We start from the raw sequence: 15,870 nt of genomic DNA, 5'->3' as shown, positions 1-15,870 counted from the left end.
ATTTGGAAAATTTTGTTTTATTACTTAAACATGAGGAAAATTAAAATATATTTTTGCACAATTGTAGAACTTAATATTTTTAAAGGAATTGGGGAAGCACTGTGATTAGCAACAGGGCTTGATTGAGAACACTCTATGTTCACAAGCAAAACTGAAGACTCACAATGCAAGGGATATTCATAAAAATTTCTATAGAAATAAATCATTGAAAATGTATATCATGAAATGAAATTGTCACTTAATATTTATTGTAGACATAGGATTCCAGATGAAAGCAACATGAAAGAGATAAATGCAGAAGAAAAACAAAAAATAAAGCTAAAACTTTTGTCCTCCAACTAGTAGATTGCAGTTACAAATTACTTTTAATAGAAAGTAGAAAGTGTTACTAGGAAAGTTAAAATTGTATTAATGTGCAACCTGAAAAGACATAAAAATTGCAAAATGGATTTAGAAAACAAGAACTAAATAAAAATAGTGAAGAAAAAGGATATTATGGGAAATGTAAAATTAAGCAATATCAATGAAAACAAAGATCAAGAATGTAGAAATACATTTTGATTAATGATAATCTTGTTATCTAATAAACACATCTCACAGGATAAAAAAATTAAATTACTACAAAATAGAAAATATGAGAAAGTACAATCTGGATGTTAATTTAAAATATGAGTATCTATTAGTACATTTATGTGTAACTGCAATCAGTGTTACAAAATGCACCAAATATCCTATCTCTGTAAATTAATACAATGTAATCCAAAATAGCATGAATGGCTTCACAATTAACATTTTATTCTCTAATATCAGAAAAATAAATTCTACAATCTGCCTTTAAATGTTGCATAGAAATTGTTGGACATTATTAAAGATGATTTTAACAGTAAGGATGTATACAAGTTTACCAAGTATCATCTCTGGATGAATACACTGTTAAAATCTTTTTCATTTTATTTGTAGCTAGTTTGTTCTTTAAATGAAGTGTAGAAGACAAAATAATCAAAACTGTAAACAAATATAAAATGATATAACAAGTTGAAGGCATGATTTTTTTTTCACTTTTTGGAAATCTAATTAACAAGTCACTTGAAAAGTGACTCTAACTTACATGCATCACTCAGGGAAGAATTTACAATTTCCACAATAAAGACTCCTGGAGAACCTGAGGTATGTCATGTGTGGAGCATGTAAGATCTTAGATTTTAAAATAGATAACTCAAAGGTCAAACAAAGGTTGAAAGAATAAATCTGAACACAGTGGGAGGCAAATCAGGCATGTAACACATAGATACACTATCTGTAACTAGATTATCGGACCTTACTGATAATTATGTACAGGGATAAATGCAGAATCAATCAGTGATATGGTTCTATTAGTATATTGGAGACACAGTTTGAAAATTGACTATTTCTTTGGCTAATAATTTTAGTGAGACATATACCTGGCAGACAAATTTAGTTAAGGTACAGATTTCACGATAAATGTTTGAACCCAGGAACCTGGCTTTACAAGTGCAAGACAGAGTATAACTCCAAGAGACATAGGCTGTTATGTTAACTTTACATCTTGATTATATTCAGCAAATAGTATGACTTAAGACACACAGACTTCTCAAAACAAATATGTTAAATAATTAATAAAATGTAGTATCCATTAGTAGATAATATAAAAAATATACAAGAGAAGGAAGGAAGGGTGGGGAGGAAAGAGAAAGAGATAAAGAAAAATGAAAAAAGAAGGGGAAATAAAGTAACGAGGGAAAGAGAAAACAGAATAAAACAATAAAAGAAGTAAAATTAGGGTCAAATTCCAGCAACAATTAAAGAAAATGAAGTTATCAAGTATTTTGCATGAGATCGTATGAGCAAAAGTCACACAAGTTTCTTCCAGGATTTCCCTTTCAGGATATCTCATCCATCTGTGAGTTACATATGAAATGATGTTTCTTCAGTTTTTAAATCAATTAGTGCACAGCAGCATGAAAACTTGAATTGAAAATTTACAGTAATGAGGCAAACATTCAGGAAGATATAGGGAAAGCTTGCTTTAAGGCAAGCACATGAATCTTCCTAGAGTAATCAAATACCTTAGAAACGGAACATGAGACACTTATCTTTTATTAAACACACTGAACACTCGCTCTCTTATCTGTTTGGTCCTCACTCCATAAATGATGGGGTTAAGCACAGGTGGAATAACCAAGTAGAGGTTTGCAACAAGAATGTGAACGTAGTGTGGAATGCTGTGTCCAAATCGGTGAGTGAGGAAGGAGAAGACCGAAGGGATATAGAAAACACAGAGAATGGCTAGGTGAGAGCCACACGTGCTGAGGGCTTTTCCCCGTGCATCCTGGGATGGGAGGTGGAAGACAGCACGGAGAATGTGCACATAGGAGCTGGCAATAAGGACAAGATTCAGAAGAAACAGTGAGACCACGAAGAGTTCATAGATGGCATTGGTACGAATATTTCCACAGGATAACTTTGCAATGCCCATATGTTCACAGTAGGAATGGGCGATGGTATGAGCATGGCAAAAGGGTAGCCTGTAGATGAGATAGATCAAGGGAAGTAAGAACAATGCTGGACGAATTACAATCCAGAACCCAATGCCCACCAGCACCCGAGATGTCAGGATGGCTGTGTACTGTAGTGAAGCACAGATGGCCACATAGTGGTCAAAAGGCATGGCCATCAGGACTTCAGCCTCCATGCCAGTGAAGGCGTGGATCAAAAACATCTGAGCCACACACCCTCCAAAGGTAATCCCATGAGCTTCAAAACAGAAGATCCCCAGAGTGCGGGGCACAGAGGTGTTAGAAAGAGCCAAATCGACTGTTGAAAGGATGGCCAGAAAGTAGAACATGGGCTCTCGGAGGGACTGCTCTGTCTTGAGGACTGGAAAAATTGTGCCATTCCCCATTAAAGCCACAAGGTAAATAGAGCAGAAAGGCAGGAGAACCAACTGTGAATCTTCTCTAGACCTGGGATTCCAACGGAGAAAAATGTGGCTGGGTGAAAGATGCTCCCATTATAGTGGTATAGCATTCTGTGCTGATTAGGGAAAATGAAAGTCTCCCTCTGGGATTTGGGCATGGAGGATGAAACATCAAGAGAGAGACAGACAGAGAGACACAGACAGAGACAGAAAGGCAAACAGGGAGAAGAGAGAGATCAGCAGAGGAAAAATGTAGAATGTAAGTTGGTAGCTCTGCGTTTCAGCAGCATCAGAGTCACTTTACTATGAAAAATAAGTCTCTTCATCAAGATCATCACTTAATCATCCTCTTTTTTCACATTTTTTTTAATTTAAGGAGAAAAAGGAAAAAAAAACAGAAAAAGGGTACAAGTTATACAGAATTTCAGAAAAAATAAACAATAGGAAATCACTAGTTAATAGATTACATATTGTTATCTTAGAAATAGTTGTTCAGGTTACAAAATTAAAGCATACAGGGTGGACTTTCAAACAGTGAGACTGGAAACACTTTTGTTCAATGATCCAACAAAACTCAGTAATATGGTTATTTATCTTATATACTTCAATATATATGCAGTTATATTCTTTAGAGCACTTTCTTTTCCTCTCTTTTGTACAATGACAGTTACACATTTTGGGTTTTATTACTCCCACAGTTCTTACTTAATCATCCTCTTAATCATTTGAATTTTTCAGAACATGATTAGATTCTGAGTTTTCATTCATTGTGTTGATAGTCTTCTAATTCTGAAATGGAGGTTTGCAAAAAGTCAGTGCATGCTTCTAATATTTAAAGCTTTCTAATGTTTTGAAAGACATATAAGAAGATTAAAATCTGGAAATCTAGTCTTTCCTTAGAGACTCTATAAGAATCAGTACAGTTCATGGAACAAAATGAATAGACAAGAAAGGAAAGTTAAAGTGCCTTTACACAATCCATGGTTAAAATACCTTACAAATCCTGGGTGATAGGCAGCCTCAAACTCAGAAACCTAAGTTGTTACAAGTCCTCACTGACTGACACAGACACATTTATAAAACTCCGAGCAAGTCAATAGCTCCTCAAAACACTGAAGCATAAAATCAGCAACGCAATTCGATATTTCCAGGCAAGCACTAGTTCTTTGAGAATCCTGCCCTGGAGTGATAATTGCTCCTGACAGATCCACTACACAGAGGTTCAGCTAGGAAAGGGGTAAAAAGCTCTAAAGACACTGTATAGTCTGTCCTGTACCCATACCAGAATAGGCACAGCAAGACTGTGTGATAATTTCACCTGAGGGAGGATGTCAGTACTTACTTGATCACTTCTCTCACCAGTTCAACTCACCAGAGTGGTAGAAAGAGTAAAAACCTGACAGCCTCAGATTGTTTCAGCATGATAGGAGGTAATTTTTGTAGTTCTGTTGAATTCCAGTGCTTTGATAGTGCAGGATTCAACATGTGAAATAGTCTGAAGGAACAGAGAATGACAAATTAAGGCTTCAAATGATCCATGCTGCATAGAACGGTAGAGAATTTTCCCATAGGCTTGGGCACAGAAATAGCCTAGAGACTTTATTTCATCCTTGGTATTAACTGCACTCTCTAATCATATTTTAACTATCTGTTTTGTTCAATAAGGAAATATATTAAAGTGACAAAATAAATTTCCCATATATTTGAATTCAGTCCAGGAAAATTATTAAAAATATTGTAAAGTTTTACGTGTATCTGCAAAAATGTAGACAATTTGACCATTCAAAATATCATTGTTAATCTGAAAGTTAACGGCAAAACCAATGGCATGTTCTCTACTTTTGGGCTATTTTTAGGCACCTTTCAACATTAATTCCTACTGCTATAGAAATTCAATTATTCTCATGAAATTAATGGGCATTTTATGCCTGAATATTCGTGAGATGTTTTACATATAATATTTAACTGAATATATAATTTATTTATCAATAATACGTACTCACTTCTTTGATGTGTTTTGATTTAGTAGAGAAGGTGTTATGATTTAATGCTTAACATTTTCCTGCAAGAAGTATGTTGGCCACACAGTCCAGACCTCAGTCTGTACTATGCGTGCTCCTCTCCATGTGTGGCCACATCACCCCCCAAAAATCACAGCTGTTTCATGCAGCTTTCCCCCGAGTGTTGCACTTGGTCTTCTTCATAGGTGGCAATAGAAAGGTGGATGCAACAGGTTTCCACCAACTGAGGCCTCTTTTATAATCTCAACTTTAGACAGGATCAGAGATTGAGTCTCCAGGGACTTCTTGCCACACCTAGACCCGGAAAAAAAAAAAAAAAAAAAAAAAAAAAAAAAAAAAAAAAAAAACCAGAAAAAGAAAAAAGAAAACTGAGAACACAAGCAAACTAAGATATACAAATGTACCAAAGACATATAAAATAGTATAGGTTAAATACATAATTATTGTCATTTATTTTAACTTTATAAAGAAAAAGATAATTAGGGCAACAGATCTTTTGGAGAAGAGGAGACTAAGAGCTGGAGGGAAAGGGAGAGTGATGGGGAAAAGGAAAAGAAAGAATTAAGATGCGTTATGCACATGTACCAATTACCCAAGAGGAACGTAATCACTGCAAACATCCTAACAAAACTAGGAAAAAGAAAATATTATGGATTAAAAAAACATAATTCATTCTCCACATGAATGTGAGTCTGTGTTACAACTCTGTACATACTTCCATACCTACAAGAAACTAGACAATTTAAATGCAACTATTTTCATTAGTAAGAAAGACTTCTTTTCCAGGTTTCAATAATACTGTTTTCCTCAATAATAGTTTTTATTTTCTCAATTACTAAAGATTTTAGCTTTGTTTGATTTGCATAAAAACACAGAGCCATAGTATTTCCCCTAAACTGACTTCTGTCTATGAAATTCTCACTGCCACAAACTGTTTCAAAACAAACAAACAAACAAACAAACAAAACTAGTGATAAGTATTTACAATTTCAGGTCCTAAGTTTCTAATAAGTATCATGCTGATTTTCAAATCTTGGTTTAGTACTGGCCCTTCAGATTACTAGATATCGTTTATGCATCTACATTTCTTTATTTACACAATAGGAATAATAATAGAACTTCTCTTCCCAGATAAATATTAGACACAAATCCAACTTCCCTGATGCATCTAGAATAAGGTTTTACACAAGAATTAAGCTTTAAAATGTAGCATTTTTATAATTATTTGTATTATTTTAGATTTCTGCTCACAAGGACCGCCCCGCACATATAATTTATGTAAAACAGATTGAGGAATCATATATATTACCAACTCTTTGTAAAAGTTTTTTCTGAATTCTCCAAGATTTTTTCTAAATTTGGAGGTATATACTGTGCGACTTTTATGAGAATGTGATTGAGTGACAACTTAGATCTCTTTAATATACAATTGAGGTTTCTGAGCAGCATTGGCTGCATGCCTGAGAAGTAATATACTACACTTGTTCTTGAATGTCTTCTCCAGTGCTCTACAGGAATGTTTAAAACATCTCTATTTTCACAGCTTTTGCTTTCCTGTACATATACAGAAAAATGTTGTCTCTGGTTTAGCCAAGGTTTCACAACTAATCAAAAATCAACATTAAGGTATTTGACCAGTGGCATCTTTCTTTTCTCTCTCTCTCTCTGTGTGTATATGAGGAATAATCTAAAATTGAAAGCTCCTTAAGGTACCTTGAATCCATGAGGGATATCTTAAGGTAAAAACAAAATGTAGAATCACAGCACCAAATAAAAATTAACAAAATTGTTCTCCACTAACAATCATGTAGTTATTGAGAATTTATTGAAATAATTCTTTTTCATTTATTTCTGTAGAATTATAATCATGTTTAAAATAAAGTGCAACATTATTAAAGTATTATTACAATGATAATATATATATATATATATATATATATATATATATATATATATACTTTATTGATGTTTTTACTCCCTATTATTCTCTCATTTCCCCTTCTGATGAAACTTAAAAGTTCCCAGCGAAATGAAAGGCTCATTAATATTCTTAAATTTATAATGCAATGTAATCATTTAATTCCTCAAATTGTGTATTGTAGGTTCAACATTATTCTATCCAAATTCTGGCAAATTACTTTGAGGACCTCAGCAAAATTATACTAATTGCTGTGGCAAAATACCTGGCATCCAAAATGAAAGGGGGAACGCTCACATTTTCAGAAGTTTCAGTTCAAATCCCCCCTCCTATGACTGCATGAGGTTTAGGGATGACTTCTAAACACAAGCTATAATAAGTACTCTTGCAACCCAATTTTAACATTTACGATAAATTTTCAGTAAGTAAAATAATGAGTTATTGATAGAATAACAGATATATAAATAGAAAAGAATGAATTGTTAAAAATATATACAAATATGTAACTGAAATTTTCTCTTTTTCTAGTGTTTCTTATGTCTTTATTTTATTCTATTTTTATTAGTACATGAATGGGGCAAATGAAACTCCATGAAAAAATGGTAGATTGATTCACAAATTGCACTAGAAATACTGGAAATGCATATGTGAAAAACAGAACCTAGATACAAAACTTACTTTTCATTAAACTTAATATAAAATGTTTGAACACATAAAAATAAAAATTAAAACTAAAAATCAAATTAAATGCTATAAAACTTATAAAGTATAATGTAGGAGAAAATTGTTGTGTTCTTCAGTTTGGTAAGAAAAAATGTGTAATTATTCAAAGACAAAACAAATAATTTTGATGATATTAAAAGTAAAATATTCCTCACTGATACATTGTTAAAAGGATGAAAAAATCCAGAGAACATGAAAAACTATTCTCAACTCACATAAGTGACAAATGACTTTTCTCCTGAATGCAATGCTGATATTTCTATATTTATATACTTGATGTACACAGTTCTGTACATATATGTTAAGATGGAACATGTCTTCTCATTTATGGAGTAGGAGATATAAGCAAGAAAGGACAGTAGAACTGCTACATATGGTAATATCAGATATTCATATTTTGCTTACTATAAGTACAAGTACATACATATAGACACATTGATCAATAATGGTTCATGAAGATATTTTTAGAGATATGTCTTTCTATTTTGCCTGATGAAAAAGACTAGTGTGAGAAAACTCTATTAGAAATTAGTAAATAAGCATTAATAACTTGGTTTACAATAATGTTTTTATTTTTTATTTTATTTTCAAGGTACTTATTGGTATATATTTGTGATATACAATAATTCCATTTATGTCTTGGAATTGGTACACATAAGGCAAAAGGGCAGGGGGAATTAAGAGATACAATGGTTTCTTAGACAAATGACTAATACGAGGAGTTTCACAAGGCATACACAAGATGACCCTTGAGGATATCCTAGCAGCAGAAACAGTGATATCCTGAGATAAATAAGGAAACCAACAAAAAATAAATTTTACATTGATGGGGCATTAACTAAAATAGCTCCTTTTAGTTAGATCACAATAATTGGTGAAAAAAAATTTGTCTTATTATGTTAAAATTTAGAGAATAGTAACAGAAATGAATTGAAATAGGGACCAAAATAGTATTCAAAAGAATATTTATTGCTTTGTATCAATTCTGATCTTAATGAGGGGAAACATGAGTTCCTATAACCTCTCAGTAAAAGCTGAATATGCTGACTTTCTTTCAAAACATTGTGCACGGAAGTAGCATTTTCATTAATTTTATTTATTCATTCGTTTTATTGTTATACTGAGGAAAAGCAGATTCTCTGCTTTTTATACTGGAAAAGTGTTACATTACTATGCTAGTACATAGGAGCTGCCTGTAAAGAGGTTTTTTTTTTTTTTTTTTTTTAGATCAATTTCCTAAAGGAAAAACAACATGAATACTACCCTAGTCACATGAATGCTGTCTTTCTCTCAGAAGACATAATCCTAATGTAATCATGGACAAAGAAAAGAGAAATCTCAGTAGAGTGACATTTCATAAAACTCCAAACTAATCTTGAAAACTTCCAAAAATTCAAAGGTGATGATGGTCTGAGAATCTCATAGCATTAAGGGAATGCTAAGAAGCTAGAATTGGTGACTCACAGCAGTAAATTCAGCAATCTCAGCACTCTAGGAGGCTGAGGCATGAGGGTAATAAGCTGCAGCCCAGTCTGGAAAATTATTTTCACTTAGCAAGAACCTGTCTCACAGTAAAACAAGGCTGGAGAAGGCCTACAGTTAAAACCTTGAAAAAAAATCTAAGTACAACTATGTTATGTTTCATGGAACAAATTCTGGAGTAGCAGCAAAATATTAAGCAGGCATGAAAATTTTAAGAAAATGAGGTAGCTGAGAAGATGACAAATCAATAAGTATCATAGTAAAAAGCCTCTCTGAGAAAAACAGCTCAGATGCTGGTGTATAGCATCCAGGAGAAGACCAGACGAAAGTTGATGGATCCTCTTGAACCAGTAAGAAACTAAAGTGTAAAAACTACAGGAAAAAAAGTAAAGAAAAAATGTGAACATCAGGCTGTAGCAAGATGCAGTTTCACTAGAGCCAGTCCCACTGTGTGTGAAATGGCACTGGAATCTGAAGACACATGGACACAGTGAAGGTTGGGGCCTGGCAAGCCTGAGGGCCTCAGTGGAAGGACATGGTCACGGAGGAGAGTGGCAGGCCAGAGAACTGCACTGGCTCACAGTGAGTGTGGGGAACTCAGTCCTCCCACAGGAGTGGAGGATTGCGTGGGCAATATTTTGGGGGTCAGGCAGGATAAGCCTGGAACCAGAAATGCATCTGGCTTCATTCAGCCCCTCCTACCACAGAGAAAATTGGTTTGAATTGCTTGGAATGAGACCCACCCTGGGTGTGATCCAATCCCCAAGACAGAGTTTTCCCTGAAGCTGTCCTTACTCAGCCCTGACCATGCAGCACACGGTAACCTGGTGAAGTCTCCTAATGGTTGACTAGTTCAGAAGGGAGAGGCCAAGCTTGTCCCACCACTGTTTGTACTCCAGTGGTCACCAGCAGACTGGGTAGGACAGCAATCCCAAGCCAGCACACTTGAGAGAAGTTGTAACCAGTACAGGAAGTACCAGAGACCCTACTATCTATTTGTCTGGAAGAAACCAAAAACATGACAAGAGGAAGAAATAAAAGGAAGTCTCCAGCATCCAACCCAAGCAATACTAGCCCAGGAGAGATAAACACAGAAGAGAACAGGGCTACACACCTGTAATTTCTGAAGAAACAGCATCTCACAGAAAGAAATATCTTCATGAAATTATAAAAGAACTTAAAACAGAAATACTAATACATGTAATGGAAGAAATAAGAAAAATAATAAAAGAAATATTAAGCACCTCTCAAGAAGACACAGGTGGAAGAATGGAGAAGCATAGAAAAAGAAGGGAAAACATTTGATAAAGGTTATAAAAAATCTAGAAAAAGATTCAAATAGGTTCAAAGAGATTACAGGGAAATTAAAACTCTATTGAAAGCTGACAAAACTGCTTGAAGCAAACTAAAGATAGACTATCATACCTTGAAGACATTTGCACCTTGTGATCATGAGAGGAAAGAACTCTTAAAAATAACGAGGAACCAGGCAGTAACAATAAAAGTCTTGAAGATGAAAAAGAATCTATAACTTAAGTATCAAAAATGTGAGTGAAGAAGCAAGGGGTAAATACAAATGAAATTCAAAGGATAATTACAGAAATAGCTAAAGAAAACTTCCCAAGCACAGGAAAAGGAAATGATATTCAGATATATAAGACATACAGAACTCCAGCCATCGTTAAGCAAAACAAATCTGCAACCAGACATACAATAATTAAGATCCCAGAAATTCAACACAAGAAAAGAATATTAAAACTGTCATAGAAAAGAAACAAATCACCTATAAATGAAACCTATCAAAATCACAACAGACTTCTCCATACATACCATCATCAAGAAGACCTTGGAGCAAAGTATTCCAATTCCTAAAATAAAATAATCACCAACTCAGATTGATGAACCCTGAAAAACTTTTTTTCAAAATAATGGAGAAAAAAATGCTTCCATGATAAAGAGAAACTGGGGAGTTCATGACCACCAGTTCAACCCTATAAAAAATACTGAAGGACATTCTAGAGAGAGAAAATAAAGACCATGATTTCAGGAATAGTGGCAGAGGGGGCTAACCGAATGGGACAGACATTGGAATGAAGGGGAAAGGTTGAAAACCAACTACAGAAAAGTAATATGGCATAGAATGTTGGCCATAATCTGTAACACGAATGACCTCATTACACTAATAAAAAGAAACACAGGCAGAGTGAATCAGGAGATAAGGTTCATCAAGATTTCTGTGTAAGAACTGTCATTAATCTGAAAGAGTGTTTATGGACTGAAAGTCAAAGATGAGAAAATAATGCTCTATGTGACAGGGAACCACAAAAAAGTTGGGGCAGCTCACTCTCACCCTTCAGCTGCGTATTGGTTGGAAAAACAAAACACTTTCATAAAATGGAGAACTACTCAGCTATAAGGAAAGAAAAGCTTGAGGTTCTTGTAGGTAAATGGATACACCTTAATAATTCTTGAATCATGAAAGGATTCAGAACCACTTAGGTAGATAGCAGGTTGCCTCCCTAATCTAAAAACTAAAGGAGTCAGTGTAATACAAAATGTACAGTGAACCTTGTGCAAGTAAAAGGAAGGGGAGGGAATTGTGTAAAAAGGGAAGGGAGAAGACAATGTTAATATGTATCACGATTTGAAACCCATATTGTCTTAATCACTCGATTTAGTTTGGTTATATTCTGTTTCAGTTTGTCTACTTGTACTAGACCTGAGGGCATGGACAGCTATTCAGAAGATAGCAGGATATACTAGGGTAATCATTTTTAACTTCCTATTAACTTAATCTGTGGCCCTCTATTGCTTTCTTTGTCTTGTTTTGACTGATTTTCTTTGAGTGTTTTGTTTGATCATTGTCTTGTCTTGACTGATCTTATTCAAATCTGTTATTTTTGATTGTATCAAGTCTGAGAGTATAGGCCACTACTCTGAAGACAATAAGATTCACCATGATACCCATTCTGGTTTGACTATCACCTTTTTACATTTTTTATTAATTTTGTTCTGTACTGCTATGTTCAATTTTATTGTGCCTGATGATATGGGCAATTCTATTGAAGATAACAAGAGACACCATGGTAACCATAGTAGATCACCTTGCATTTTGGTTTTAAGACATATACTATGTCGATCCTTTTGTTTTGACTGACTCCATTTGGTTTTTTTTCTCATTTGGTTTTATTCTCTTCAAAGTAAAAGTAAAATTTTTAAAAATCTGAAGAAAATATAATATCTAATGTTGTTTAAATCTATAAATGTGGTACCTTGATTTTTTTATTTAAGGAGAAAAAGGAAATAAAACAGAAAAAGGGTACAAGTTATACAGAATTTCACAAAAAAAAAACAGTAGGAAATTACTAGTTAATGGATTACATATTGTCATCTTAGAAATATTTGTTCAAGTTACAAAATTAAAGCATATAAAGTGGACATTCAAACAGTGAGACTGCAAACACTTCTATTCAATGATCCAACAAAACTCAGTAATATTGTCCATCTTATACACTTAAATATACATGCAGTTATACCTTTTAGAACATTTTCTTTTCCTCTCTTTTGTACAATGACTATTACACATTTTGGGTTTTATTGCTCCCACAGTTCTTATTACTTTTTTTGGAAGATAGTAAAACCAAATGTGAATTAACAGAATAGAGCTGGTTAAATCAGAAGGATTGACATAATAGATAATGTAAAAACATAATGCAAGGTGATCAACAATGATTACCATAATGCCTCCTGCTATCTCAAATAGAATTGCCTATATCATCAGTTATAATAAAATTGAATAAAACAGTAAAGAACAAAACCAACAAAACCAAAACATTGGAGACATTACAGATCTTCAAAAGTAGGTATTAGTCAACCAGTATCTGTGTCATAATGAATCCCACTATTTTCACAGCTGTTGCCTAAACTTTCAAACCGGGTGCTATCAAACAAAGCAGAATAGGGGCACATCAGTCAAAACAAGATGGTGAGAGCAATACAAGGCTTCAAATCAAGTTAATAGGAAATCAAAGTGGGTTACTGTAATATATCCTGCTATTTTTATTTATTTTCCCTTAATTAAAAGGATAAAAATAAAAAACTAAATAATAAAATGAAGACTGAGATAAAAGAGGGCATAACAACAAAACAGTTCAGATCAAAACATAACCATTTAAGCAAAATAGTGTTTCACCACAAGATAATCCCGACATAAAAGTAGTCACCATATTGTCTCTTTCCTTGAAATCTCTGAGTATAATTTTATATACTGTAGCATCAAATATATCAAAACAATGTAAAACCATTAAAGAGAATGACAGTATTACAGGGTATTTAGAATCAACTAACAGACAATGAAATATGTTTTCTGTATTATCTCCTTGTCTATAAGTTTTTGTTTATACTATCACATATAATAAAATCCAATAAGATACGTGTTAAGACCCATGAAGACAGAAGAACAAAAGTTTGATGGGACTTCAAAATCAGATGATACCAAATCAGCACTACCTATTATGAGATCGTTTTCTCCAAAATAGGTGTTCCTATCATCCAGTTTTCTCTGCCTCATTTCTCTTGAGCTCTTTTTCTGTCATTAGTTGTCGGTTTGTCTTCTTCATTTTGTTTTCTGCTCCATTCACTGTGGCTTCTCTGCCACTATTTCTGGATTCTTCATATTTTTCTTTTTTAGAATATCCTGCAGTTTTCTCTGTATAGTTGAATTGGTGGTTGCATATTCCCCTAGTTCCTCTTTATCCTGAAAGCACCTTGTTTTCCCATCAATTTCAAGGGATAGTTGTGCAGGATATATTAGTCTTGGATGGAGGTTACTATCTTCCAAAGCTTGAATTATTCCCCCCCCATGCTCTTTGTGATTTGATGGTTTGTGCCAAGAAGTCTGCTGTAATTCTGATGGGTGTTCCCTTGTAAATGATCTGTTTCTTGCCTCTGATGGCTTTTAATATTCTGTTCTTATATTGGATTTCTGGTATTCTGATTATTATATGCCTGGGTGTAGCTCTGTTTTGGTTGTAGGTGCCTGAGGTCCTGTATGCTTCACACATCTGAGTGTCTTTACCTTTTGCTAAATTAGGAAAATTTTCTTGGATTATTTCTGTGAGTAGCTCTTGTAGTTCATTTGTTTGTGTCCCTACCTTTTCTCTTATGTTTTAACTCTTAAGTTATACATCTTCTTCTCATCTTCTAGTCTTTGTATTGTTGCTGTTTGTTTCTTTGTTATTTTTAAGAAGTTTTTCATTTCATGCTCCCATATTACAAATCTGCCCTCCAGTTCAGATAATCTAACCTTATTTTCTTTCAAGCTGTTATGCCAGTTTTCAATAGAATTTTTAGTTTCCTTGTAATCTCTTTGAACCTGCTTCATGTATTCTATGTTTTCTCTATTTTCTCCATCAAACAATTCTCTCCTGTTTTTCTGTTCTTCCATTCCACCATCTGCTTTTTCTTGGGTTTTGTTTTGCATTTCTCTAACTATTCTGCTTATATCTTGCTTCAAGTCATTAATAACTTCATTCTTGAACTCGTCTATGAGGCTCTAGAGATAGCTCTTTATGCCTATTGGTGCTGTATCTACTATTGCCTGTTTCTCAGGATTGGGGGCCGAGGAGCCTTTCTTGCTGCTCCCTCTTCCCATATTCTTTGTTCCTTATATATGCAAGTGCATATAGGAGGCCCAGCTTTCTTCCCTGTTGGCCACAGTCTGATTGAATTGTGCCAGCTAGGTGTTCCTGCCCATCACAGTGCACCAGGGAGTTATGGACTGGGCAGCCTATGTGGGGTCTGCGCCTCCAGGTCAACCTACCTAAGGCTTCACCACGAGGGTGCACCTCCAGGCACTGGGCCCTGTGTTTTGCTAGCCTACTGGGTCTCAGCCAGCAGTGTCACGTAGGCTAGGCACTGCTCACCAATCCCACTTGAGAGGGGGATATGTGAATGAAGTCACTACAGTGCCCTGTTCCGGCAAGTCTTCCCGGTCCCAGAATGTCCTCTGCTGGAGACTCCTAAACCGTCAATGAGTCCTAGTCTCCCTCTCTATAACCGCAGGTCAATGCATGGCTCCCCACCTGTTCAGCTCTCAACTCCATTCAATGATTCCTGTTCTCAGAGCTTTCGTGCGTCTCTCTCCCTGCCGAGCCGATTCAGATGCAGCAGAGGCAGGAGGAAACCCAAATCGCAGGTTCCAATGGTGTGGGCTGCAGCTTCCACACTCAGGCTTTATCTGTTCCTGTTATAGCACCAGGATTGCACTCCCAGTTGGTATCTCTCAGCCCAGTTCTTTCTTGGGTCAGCAGGGTATATCTCCTCTTGGTTAGGATTCCTCACTCTGCACCATTCCTGGATTTTAAGCTGGGTCTCACAGAGAGCCTGCATAGCTGCTGCTATCTGTCTGCCATGTTCTCCTGGAATCCGGTATCTTGATTTTAACAAGTATTTCACATTAATGTCAGATTTTAATGACGTGAGAAACTAGATGAATGTAATATAAGAATTCTATGCTCTCATATTTTTCTGTAAATTTAAAATTATTATACCTAAGTTTATTTCAAAAGGAAAAGGGGGTTTAAATGCTGAAATGAGTACTGAATTTAGTAACAAATAGATCACTATTAATACTTTAAAATTCAATTCTAATAGAATTATAAAAATGGAAATCAGACAATAGGAAGTTACATTTAGAATGAATGATTATGACATTGAACCACTGGGAACAGAAAGAAACATTAAAGATACTTTATGAGTTATGTATTTTAAGAGGGTGTAAAGATATA

General features: G+C 34.7%; 1 pseudogene; it reads right to left on the bottom strand.

Annotated features, from left to right (window-relative positions):
• Positions 1 to 2,110: 2,110 nt before the first annotated feature.
• LOC100728033 (olfactory receptor 52J3-like) lies at positions 2,111 to 3,048 on the bottom strand (annotated as a pseudogene).
• Positions 3,049 to 15,870: the final 12,822 nt, after the last annotated feature.

The sequence above is a fragment of the Cavia porcellus genome, unplaced genomic scaffold, assembly GCF_034190915.1.
Source record: "Cavia porcellus strain 051 isolate PalLab524CR breed Dunkin Hartley unplaced genomic scaffold, mCavPor4.1 scaffold_9, whole genome shotgun sequence".
Taxonomy (NCBI): Eukaryota; Metazoa; Chordata; class Mammalia; order Rodentia; family Caviidae; genus Cavia; species Cavia porcellus.
The sequence above is the reverse complement of the archived record's forward strand: the minus strand, read 5'-3'. Positions and strand labels throughout refer to the sequence as shown.